This window comes from Bubalus bubalis, chromosome 3, assembly GCF_019923935.1.
Source record: "Bubalus bubalis isolate 160015118507 breed Murrah chromosome 3, NDDB_SH_1, whole genome shotgun sequence".
NCBI lineage: Eukaryota > Metazoa > Chordata > Mammalia > Artiodactyla > Bovidae > Bubalus > Bubalus bubalis.
The window spans coordinates 126763992-126775604 of record NC_059159.1 but is presented as its reverse complement, the minus strand read 5'-3'; positions in this window follow the sequence as shown (position 1 = coordinate 126775604).

Sequence of the window (11613 nt, the reverse complement as noted above, 5' to 3'; positions counted from 1 at the left end):
AGAGTCAGACACAACTGAGCGAATGAACTGAACTGAACTGATACAATATTTGTTTTTCTTGGATAGAACTTTTTAATCTAACAGTTTGTTAGCTTGATTTATGATCTTTAAATATTTAGACATATGGTGTGTGCACCTCTTTTTGTACTCTTGCCTGGGCTCTGAAGTTGTTAGGAGCAAGTCCTGCTGCCACAAGCCAACATTTTCCTGAGCTCTTATAAACCAGGAAGGACAAACAAAACAAAACAGCAATAAATAAATGGAAAAGAAGAAAAATATTCTTTTTAGGTATTATGATTGCTTACTTGGAAAACCCAAGGAATTAACTGAAACAAGTAAAGTGTCTAGAAAAATAGCTTTCCTAAATAACAATCACCTATTAAAAAATGTAATGAGAGAAAAGATCAAGTAGCGGAATTTAGTTTGTATTTTTAAGGAATTACAGGAGCTATTTGAAGAATTAATAGTAGCTAAATGGGGTAAGAATGAAGGGAGGGATTTCCAAAAGGCCTGAGGAAACTCTGGGGGTAATGGATATGTTCATTATCTTGCTTTTGGTACTGGTTGCATGGGTGCATACATGTGCTGAAACTTACCAAATTGTCCACTTTATATGTATGTTTACGGCTTGTCAACTATACCTGAATAAGGCTATTTCTTGAGGCAAGGTGTGTATTTTCATTTACTTAGAACCTAGCACCTTTCTTGGAACAGACTAAGGAAACAATGTATTTACACTATATGAAGTATGATCCCCTGGCAACCCACTCCAGTATTCTTGCCTGGAAAATCCCATGGACAGAGGATCCTGGGGGGCTACAGTCCATGGGGTCACAAAGAGTTGAACACGACTTAGCATCTAAACCACCACCACATAATTTTTCCAGTATCATAGAACAAGTATATGGAGAAACTGAGAATCAGATTCAGATTTACAGTAATATAGACCTCCTAGGTTATCTTCCTAGCCCATTCCTTTTCTGGGATCTGCTTCTCCCCCAACCCCAGATCTGCAGGCCATCAGCAGATCTGGCGGTCACTTTATACAGGTGACCCTATGCTCCTGACCATAGCAAATTGGTCCAAGAGCAGACCCCTGACCCAAACTGGAACAATAAGAATCTGAAATTGAGACTAGGATTCTAGCTTCACTATGGTTTGTTTCTTGAATGGAGAAAATGCTCACAAAGGAGCTCCTGGTGGCTGTGTTTTTGACTCAATAGACTGCTGAATCAGAGGAAGCCATGCTGTTCATAGAGTCCATTTAAAATTGTGGAGAGATGATTGTATGTATATCCTAGGTCGTGTTGTTTAAAAAGATTTTTTTAACTGTAGGTCATGTGCAAAAAAAAATTTGAAGCCATTAACTTCACTAAGTTTTACTCTCGCCATGAACTACGGAAATATCTACTGTAGTTCTAAATGTATTCTACTTCTTGATGCATTCTGACATTCCAACCATCTTGTGAACTGAGATGAAAAACGGTTAAAAATAAAGTGATAATAGTGGCTAGCTTTAGCGTTAGATTGGGGATTCCCTCACAGCTCAGTTGGTAAAGAATCAGCCTGCAATGCAGGAGACCCTGGTTGGATTCCTGGGTCAGGAAGATCCCCTGGAGATGGGATAGGCTACCCACTCCAGTATTCTTGGGCTTCCCTTGTGGCTCAGTTGGTAAAGAATCCGCCTGCAATGTGGGAGACCTGGGTTCGATCCCTGGGTTGGGATAATACCCTGGAGAAGGGAAAGGCTACCCATTCCAGTATTCTGGCCTGGAGAATTCCATGGACTGTATAGTCCATGGGGTCGCAAAGAGTCAGAAATGACTGAGCAACTTTCATTTTCACTTAGCGCGAGATTAGCTGGGAGAGAACATAAGTAACTTTCTGGGGTGCTGGAAAGGTTCTGTATATTGATCTGTTGTGAGTACATGTATGAAAATTTATCACCTAAGATGTGTGTAGCTTGTGTGAGTTATACCACAATAAAATAGAAAGAGCTAGCAATCTTTGATTTAAAAAAAAAAAAAGTAGTCAATGATACTTCCTTAATATCACTTCTATTATCTCTTTGAAATAGTAGTGAAATAGCAGCAGTAATCCTTACTCTCTTTAGAGACCTTCACCCCTTAGAATATAAAATGAAAAGCCACAAAAGAGATTGAAAGAGATGTGGGTGACAATGATAAGATACACAAAAAAGAAACAGTTTGCAGCACATTCAAATTTCTAGTTACAGCTCAATCCTGATGCTTAGTTTAACCCCATCACTTGGGTCTGATTACACCTCCAAGCCTCCTAATCCCCTGCCCCACTCCAGCTTTCATGCCTTTCATGTTGTGTGTTTTTTTTTTAATTGCTTAAGCTAGCTCAAGTGAACTACTTTCAAACAAGAGAGTTCTGTTGTAAACACAAAATTCCATTTGTCTTTATTATCTTATAATATCATCTTTATGACCAACCTAGATAGCATATTCAAAAGCAGATACATTACTTTGCCAACAAAGGTTCGTCTAGTCAAGGCTATGGTTTTTCCTGTGGTCATGTATGGATGTGAGAGTTGGACTGTGAAGAAGGCTGAGTGCCAAAGAATTGATGCTTTTGAACTGTGGTGTTGGAGAAGACTCTTGAGAGTCCCTTGGACTGCAAGGAGATCCAACCAGTCCATTCTGAAGGAGATCAGGCCTGGGATTTCTTTGGAAGGAATGATGCTAAAGTTGAAACTCCAGTACTTTGTCCACCTCATGTGAAGAGTTGACTCATTGGAAAAGACTCTGATGCTGGGAGGGATTGGGGGCAGGAGGAGAAGGGGACGACAGAGGATGAGATGGCTGGATGGCATCACTGACTAGATGGACGTGAGTCTGGGTGAACTCTGGGAGTTGGTGATGGACAGGGAGGCCTGGTGTGCTGCAGCTCATGGGGTCACAAAGAGTCGGACATGACTGAGCAACTGAACTGAACTGAACTGAAAACTTATATACAGTGTTCACCAGCTTTAGTACTTAAATCTTTTCACTTTCTGCTTTAGCATCTCCCCCTGCCCCCCATTCACACACTGTCACCCAACAATCTGTTCATAAATATTAAGACTATAGGGACCTTGTTTTTGTTCTTATAAGTCACTAAGTCGTGTCCAACTCTTTTGCAACACCATAGACTGTAGCCAGGCTCCTCTGTCCATGGGATTTCCCAGGCAACAATATTGGAATGGGTTGTCATTTCCTTCTCCAGGGGATCTTTCTGACCCAGGAATTGAACCCATGTCTCCTGCTTGACAGGCGGATTTGTTACCACTGCGCTACCAGGGAAGCGCAATAGAGACCTTGCAGCAAACCAAAAGGAGTGAACTATGCAGGCAAGGAACAACATTAGAATTCTCTAGGTATCAGCTGTTCACTACTTAGGAATTTGATAATTATTTAACATGCAGAATAGCTTAAATGCCCAGACACCTGTCTAAAGACTCCTTCCCTACTTTTTTGTTCTTTTAACTATCTTAATTATTCTCAGAACTTAGTGCATCCAACAACTGTTGCACAAGGTAGTATTTATAAAACCATGCTTAAAGAACTTTAGGGGCAATTTAAACAAATTTCAAGGGTAGTTTTAACATCATCATTTTTGCTTTATCAGTGACTTTAGTTCCTTATACACACACCCCTTACTATCCAACTCACCTTCAAGATGCAAATTTATACTATGCTCACAACTAAAACACAGTAAACTTACTTAGTATTAAAATCATATTAGAAGTGAAGAAGTGAAGTCACTCAGTCATGTCTGACTCTTTTTGACCCCCTGGACTGTAGCCTGCCAGTCTCCTCCATCCATTGGATTTTCCAGGCAAGAATTCTGGAGTGGGTTGCCATTTCCTTCTCCAGGGGATCTTCCTGACCCAGGGATTGAACCAGGGTCTCCCGCGTTACAGGCAGACTCCTTAACGTTTGGCATTTTATAAGGCACCTTGGATTTTGTAGTACTTTAGTTATTACTTGCAGAGAAGGCAATGGCACCCCACTCCAGTACTCTTGCCTGGAAAATCCCATGGACGGAGGAGCCTGGTGGGCTGCCGTCTATGGGGTCGCACAGAGTCAGATACGACTGAAGCGACTTAGCAGCAGCAGCAGCAGCAGCAGTTATTACTTGATAGATATTCCACATGAACCCAACCTTGCTTTCTGACTTTATCTCTCATTTTTCCTCTTCAAGAATACCCTGTTCTAACCAAAATGAACTCCTTAGAATTCTTCATTCCAGTCTTTTTCCTAGTCCTACTCCATGCTTTCCACCTGAAATAGTCTATACTAATTTCCCTTCCCTCTCTGCACATCCAAAACCCACTCATCTTCCTATAGTCCCTCCAAATGTGACCTCTCCTAATTTTTCTAGAATTTCTAGATTTAAGGCCTCCACTCACCAAACACCCAGCTTATAATCTGATCCTTTTTTTGACACATCACTGTCTTCATTTTATTATAGTAATCTGGTATCTTGTTGCCACCTCCAGTGTTTTTCACCCTTTTCACTGTCATGACACAAATAGAAAATGATATTTATAAAGCAAAACTGAGAGAGAAATCTACTCTCAGCTGCTGCCACTGGTTCAGTTGCACTGTAAGCTGGAAAATTTAATACTTCTGTACACCTATGACATATTCAAGCACAGAGGTTGAGAATCTGTCTTGAACTGCCCCATGTTAGAACATAAGGTCCCTGAGGACAGTTTCCATGTTTGCTTATCTCAGTCTCCACCTACAGATTCCAGTTCAATGCCTCGTACCTGTAATAAATGAATAATTGAATAGATGTAAATTTTCTTTTACAGAGTTCTGAGGGCTTCCAGTTTCAGCTCTGACATGTAAAGAACTTAAGGTCATTACTTCCATCCTTACAACAAGAAAAAAAGGTGAATAAACTTAGTAAAAAAGAAAAAGGTAAATAAACTTACCTTTCTTGGACTCATAAGAGAATTGAGGTTCAGGGCAAACTGCCCCTCCCCCACCAAATCTGGAGAGACAGGAAAATACAGAGAATCATAACCAAGATTAGCTTACCTGAAACAGAAGCCCCTGGAACCTTAAGCTGCTGGAAGCCTTTAAGTAGTAACTTAAAGTAGGATACATCCTTGGAGGTGGAGTGTGGACTAGTATGAGAGTTAGAAACTGCTGGGGCTTACAGTCTTAAGAGGGAACCACATATATTCATGAGTTTTACCTCCAGGAAACTCATCAGGTTCTCAGGGTGAAAAGCCAAGATAAAATCCTCATGTTTCTGGTAGAGGAGGGGAAAATAAACTATTTTGAAACATATGGAGCCTTCTCTATAGCCAGAGGCTTAAGGTGGTGGTGGAGGGTGGGCGGGGGGCAGGGTTGGTTTGCATTACCCAACTCCCAAGTCTCCTGGCCTTCCTGTCTCTCCTAAATTGGGGAAGGGGCTGAGAAAAACTTGTGAGGGTCAAAGCCCAAGGACTAAAAGGCTGAAAATCAATTATAGGTAAATCACAATTATAGAATGCTTCCACTCCCCCAACCTTACTACCACATCTATAGTTCTCCAGAATAATAACAGCAGATTAGAGTTGAAAGAACTGCAAGTGCAATTTCTAATGGAATTTTTAGTGAAATTCAGATAAGAAGGACTCTGGAGGAAATTGAAGCCTTATACCCACCAGTACAGCAAACATTAAACACAGCCCAGTTCCTGGCCAGATTAATGTAAAATCTCACACCAAAAGCCTGTTCGTCTCACTTCACAATACCTGATGCAACGTGTGAGTCACCAAGTGGTGCCCAACTCTTTGCAACACCATGGACTGCAGTGCACCAGGCTTCCCTGTCCCTCACTATCTCCTGGAGTCCTCTCAAACCCTTGTCCATTGAGTCAGTGATGCCATCCAACCAACCACCTCATCCTCTGTGGCCCCCTTCTCCTCCTACCCTCCATCTTCCCCAGCATCAGGGTCTTTACCAATGAGTCATCTCTTTGCATCAGGTGACCAAAGTACTGGAGCTTCAGTATCAGTCCTTTCAAAGAATATTCAAGGTTGATTTCCTTTAGGAAATATATAGTTGTGAATATATATTATAAACTCTAGAAAAATTACTAAAAAAGCTTAAAAAGAAATCGATATACCAGAGAGGGTGAAAAGGTAGCCGTAGAGAAACAAAGAACAAGCACAAAGAGAAACCAGTTATAAACATGGTAAAGGGTCAACCAACTATTTTATTAACCACTTTACTTTTTAAATCTACTCTTTTGGTTTGTTTATTTGTTTTGTTTTGTTTTTGGCTGCACCAGGTCTTAGTTGTGGCATGTAGGATCTAGTTCCCTAACTAAGGACGGAACCTGGGGCCCCTACATTGGGAGTTCGGAGTCTTAACCACTGGACCACCTGTGAAATCCCGTAACCACCTTGAATATGAATGCTCTGAATACATCTAGTTTTTTGTCAGCATAATTGTCCAAGTAAACAAAAAAAAAAATGACCCAGCTATATGTTTTCTGCAAGAAACCTGCTTTAAATATAAAGAAACAGAAAGGTTAAAAGCAAGGGAATGGAGAAAGATAATGCCACACTAATACTAACAAAGAGTAGCTATATTAATCTCAGACAAAGCAGACCTTAGGACAAGGAAAATTATCAGGAATAAAAAGGGGCACTTTACCTAATGATAAGGGGTTAATTCTCCTTTACAGTCCTTAACGTGTATGCGCCTAACAACAGAGCACCAAAATACATGAGACAAAACCTGACAGAAAGGCAGGGAAAAATACAATGCCTTATAAGTAGCACATGAGAGCAACAGTGCAAAAATTAAGTTCATGAAAGTTGCCATTTCTTTCAGGGGCAGCATGATTGTCACAGAAGAACTAAGAGAATATAACAACAGGGCAAAAGGATTTCCAAGACACCAAATATTTCTAGATCCCTGTTGGAGAAGCTGCTGGGGCTCTTTTACAGGATTATAGAACCTATCCTCAATCCTTTGACAACTGACACTCTCACCAGTAAACCTTTTAATCCTCCAACTAGTGAAATACATTTAAGGGATAGGAAATCCACAAAATTCACAAACAGGCCACCCTTCCTCTTCTCAGCAGGGCAAATGCCCAAATCTCATTGTCACACCCTTTAGGGGATTTTTCCCTTCTGTAGGCCTCAATGGATTACAGGAGTTTTTTGAATGGTATTTATATTTCCTCTAGCCAAAGACACATTAACTGTAGTATTACTTTGGCAGATTACTACTAAAGAAAGAAATGTTGCTTGCTCCACGGAAATAAATTGATAGGTTCAGGAACTGTCACTTTGCTTATATAAGTGAATGCCTCAAAAGATAAATGTTTCAAGCCTGAGCAAATGGTTTTAAATACGGAAAAAATATCCTGAATCCGTATACTTAAACATTACAAGACATAATTGGTAAGTTTGAATCTTTCTAATATCTGGTAAGTGCTTTCCCATTCATTCAATCAGTTAGTCTGCACAGCCAATATGCCAGCCACTGTACTGAGTCCTGGTGACTGAAAGTTTAAAAAGATCTCATTTCTGTCTTCTGGGGGCTCACAGTCCACAGGGAAAGACAGACATGTCAATAAATACAATACAATTAACAAGCGCTATTATTAGCTATCCCTACACAAGTGCTACAGAAAGAAGCACAGAGAAGGCGACGTCAGTGTTTGGTTAATATATAGAAATTTTAAAGAAAGGAGGATAAGAAGGATGGGATATATTTGTACATATAGCTGATTCATCTTATTGTACAGTAGAAACTAATGTAACATTGTAAAACAATTATACTCCAATTAAAACAAAAATTCATCTTGAAGTGCCAAAAAAGAAAAAAAAAAAGACCTGGCCTGGAATGATTTTTTTTTTCAAACTAATAAAATACTTGTCCCACTCTCCTTCTGTCTAGAAAAGCCTTCCATTTTGTAAAACCCCTAGGAGAGCCCTTCTGTTCACTGGATGTGATGCTGCTCAAATTCATCCATCATTGGAAAAAACCAATTAGATCTTCAGAAAAAAGGAAGGTAGATAGGGCATTCTGTACAGAGAGAACATATGGAAAAGCTTTGTACACAGGACGAAACAAAGGTGTGAGTGTGTTCAGTTCCCCAGAGTGCGGGGGCAGAGCAGCAGGGAGAAGGTTGCCAGAGGGTAGTATGAATAACCACCTCAGATATATTTACCAAAGTTCATGTTGATCATGTCCCTACTTGTTTCAGATCTGCTCATGGGACCAGTTAGTTTTAAACCTTTGCTGAGGCCCCTCCTTCTGAGACATACATCATACAGACTCACACAACACTTGCTGATTTCTTAGGGGAGCTTCTATGGCCCTCCAAGTTTTCATTTAAATTTCCAGCTTCATAGCCCAGCATTTTCTGAAATTCCATGAAGTTCCTATAATTTCCTAAAATCCCATCCACTTTCCTGCTTCTATGCTTTTGCTTAAGCTCTTCATTTCTTTGAAATGTTTTCTGCTTCCTCCTTTTTTTTTCTTAGATTTTTTTTTTAATGTGAACCATTTTTACCGTCTTTATTGCATTTGTTACAACATTGTTTCTGTTTTATGTTTTAGTTTTTTGGCTGTAAGACATGTGGAATTCTAGCTCCCTGGCCAGGGGTCAAAACTACACCCTCTGCATTGGAAGGCAAAGTCTTTTTTTTGGTATTTCTTTCTAACTTTTAATTTTATATTGGAGTATAGCTGATTAACAATGTTGGTGGACAGCAAAGGAACTCAGCCATACATATGGTATCCATTCTCCCCCAAATTCCCCTGCCATCTAGACTGCCACATAACATTGAGCCAAGTTCCAGGTGCTTTACAACAGGTCCTTGTTAGTTATCCATTTCAAATACAGCTGTGTGTACATGTCGATCCCAGACTCCCTAACTATCCCTATACTATCAGGGAAGTCCCTCTGCTCCCTTTCCATTTATCAAAAAGTGACTTCTCCCTGAAGACCCACATCAAATCTCTTCCCGCCCCAGAAACCTTCTCTTATTCACCACTCTTGTGCCCACAGTACCTTGGTTTAATTTCACTCTGCAGTAGAGTCCTTCACATATCTGTCTTTCCATCTAGAGCAGAAACTCACTGAAGGCAGGCACCTTGCGTAATTTACTGTGTGTTCCCAGTGCACGCCCTGGAATGTGGCATTTGACAATTGTTTGTTTTAAACACAACATGTTTGTCTCATCACCTTTGTGACCTCATTGATCTTCTCCAGTTTCACAACTGAGTTTGCCCAGCTGGGCAAATTTTCTTAAAGCTCAGTTTGTAACTGAGGGTGAGAGCAGAGGAAGAATAAGAGCACCACCTGAGGCACACAACAAAGTCACTTGGGCATCTTTAAAAAATATAATTGCCTGGGCCTCACCTTCGGAGATTCTGATTTAATTGGGCTGAAGTGGGAACCAGGCGTCTGTATGTTTTTTAAAGTTCTCAGGATAATTCTTAAGTGTGGTTGATTTTGAGGATCATAGACTTCAAGGGCATTTGAGAAATAGTTACCAGTCCCCATATGTGAACTAGAATAATTTCTAATTCACATATGTTGATGCTTTTCCCAGAAATTAAAAAAAAAAAATCCCAAAGGAATGGGGCCACACAGTTTGGATGAAATTGACTTTTTTTCCCCAGAGAAATCTTTGCTACACGGTGCCTGAGTTTCTGTAGGATGAATCACACATTGGACATGACACCTGGCCTTCATAATCCTGATCAGCTTGTCCACAGAATCTCATTGTGCCCCCTCATAGACATCTTTAATACAAAGTTATAGAAAGCCATAAAACGAAATCAAAATGCCAGGCACCAAGCCATCAAATGAGTTAGAAATCTTGAGAGTCCCCAGTTCTCTTCACAGTCCCCAACACGGGTACCCTCTATACACCTCAGTTAGTGGGATGGGAGGACAAAACCAGACTCTCTGGGGAGGATTCCACGTTACACAACTCCATGGGCACCATGCTGCTAAGTCGCTTCAGTCGTGTTCGACTCTGTGCAACCCCATAGACGGCAGCCCACCAGGCTCCCCCATCGCTGGGATTCTCCAGGCAAGAACACTTCAGTGGGTTGCCATTTCCTTCTCCAATGCATGAAAGTGAAAAGTGAAAGTGAAGTCGCTCAGTCGTGTCCGACTCTTAGCGACCCCATGGACTGCAGCCCACCAGGCTCCTCCGTCCATGGGATTTTCCAGGCAAGAGTACTGGAGTGGGGTGCCTTCGCCTTCTCCATGGGCACCATGCACGTTGTATTTCATATGAAGAGCGCCCCCTGGAGTTGGGTAATGCCACATTTGGACGCAGGAATTTTCCTGTCCTAGGGGATTTCCAATAGTGTTCTCCATCTTGCTTTATCTCCCCAGCCTTCTTCAGGCTTGGACCTGTCACTCTGAACCAAGATGAGGAAGGAAGAGCTTCCTCACCAAAATACCTCTACTGGAGTCTTTTCCCACCTCATGATGTCTTCATTGGAAATTTCCGTAAGTGGCAGCTCTTGTAGGAACAGCTTTGATCCACTCAATGTGCTATGCCATCTTGCTGAAATCTACCCAGAATTGGTCCCTAAATCAGTCTCTGCAGTAGAGTTTTCATAAAGGGTGTTGGCTCCTTCTTAGCATCACTACCCCCTTTCTTTCCTTAAGAGAATATCCACAGAGAAGGACAGTACCTATTTTATTTCTAGATTTTGGCTGGGTTTTTTGTTTGGGGGTGGGGAGATGGTAGAGAATCAAATTGAACAGTCTGTGAACAAAGAAGATAGCCATTGAAGCTGTACAGTCCTCCCTTGGAGTCCAAGGGATACTGACTCCAGGACCCGCATGGATACCCAAATCCAAGGATGCTCAACTCCCTTATGTAAAATGGCATAAATGCAAATGCTATGCAAATAGTTTAAAATATAATGTAAATTCTATGTACATAGTTGCCAGTGTGCAGCAAATTTGACTTTAGTTTTTTGCAATTTTCTGGACTTTTTTTCAAATATTTTCAATCTGTGGTTGGTTGAATCTGTGGCTGCAGAGCCTGAGGATATGGAAGGCAAACTGTATTAGCTATAAAAAATTATCCCCAGCATCTGGCAGAGAATAGGGAGCTGAAAAAATGTTAGTTTCCATTGGAGGATGATAACATAAGTGTGGTGGTGATAACGGGCAGTGTTAATCTACTGATTCCACTTTTTATGTTTTTAGAGAGTGTGCAGAGACCAACAGGGTACTCAAGGTAAAGAGGATTATTTTTTCTTTAAATGAAGCTGTTGTGAGAACTAAAAACAAACAAACAAACAGGTATTCAGCATGAGAAACTGTTTTGCCAACTGTAAGACACTATATAAAATATATGGAGGGATTATTGTCATAAGAAATGTGTAAACCAAATGCCACTGAGGGTTTGAGGGAGAGGAGGAGACCACGCTCTGTTGTGGAAATCAAGAGAAAATGGCATCCAGCACTTAATAAAGATTTATCTTCTATGAGACTTAGTTTCTGCATTGTAGGAAGGTCCATGATCCCTACTCAGACCAAAAGGCAAGCTGGTTGTAAGGATACTTTAAAAATTTTTGTATATACACTTTGTTAACTGTAGAGACTATA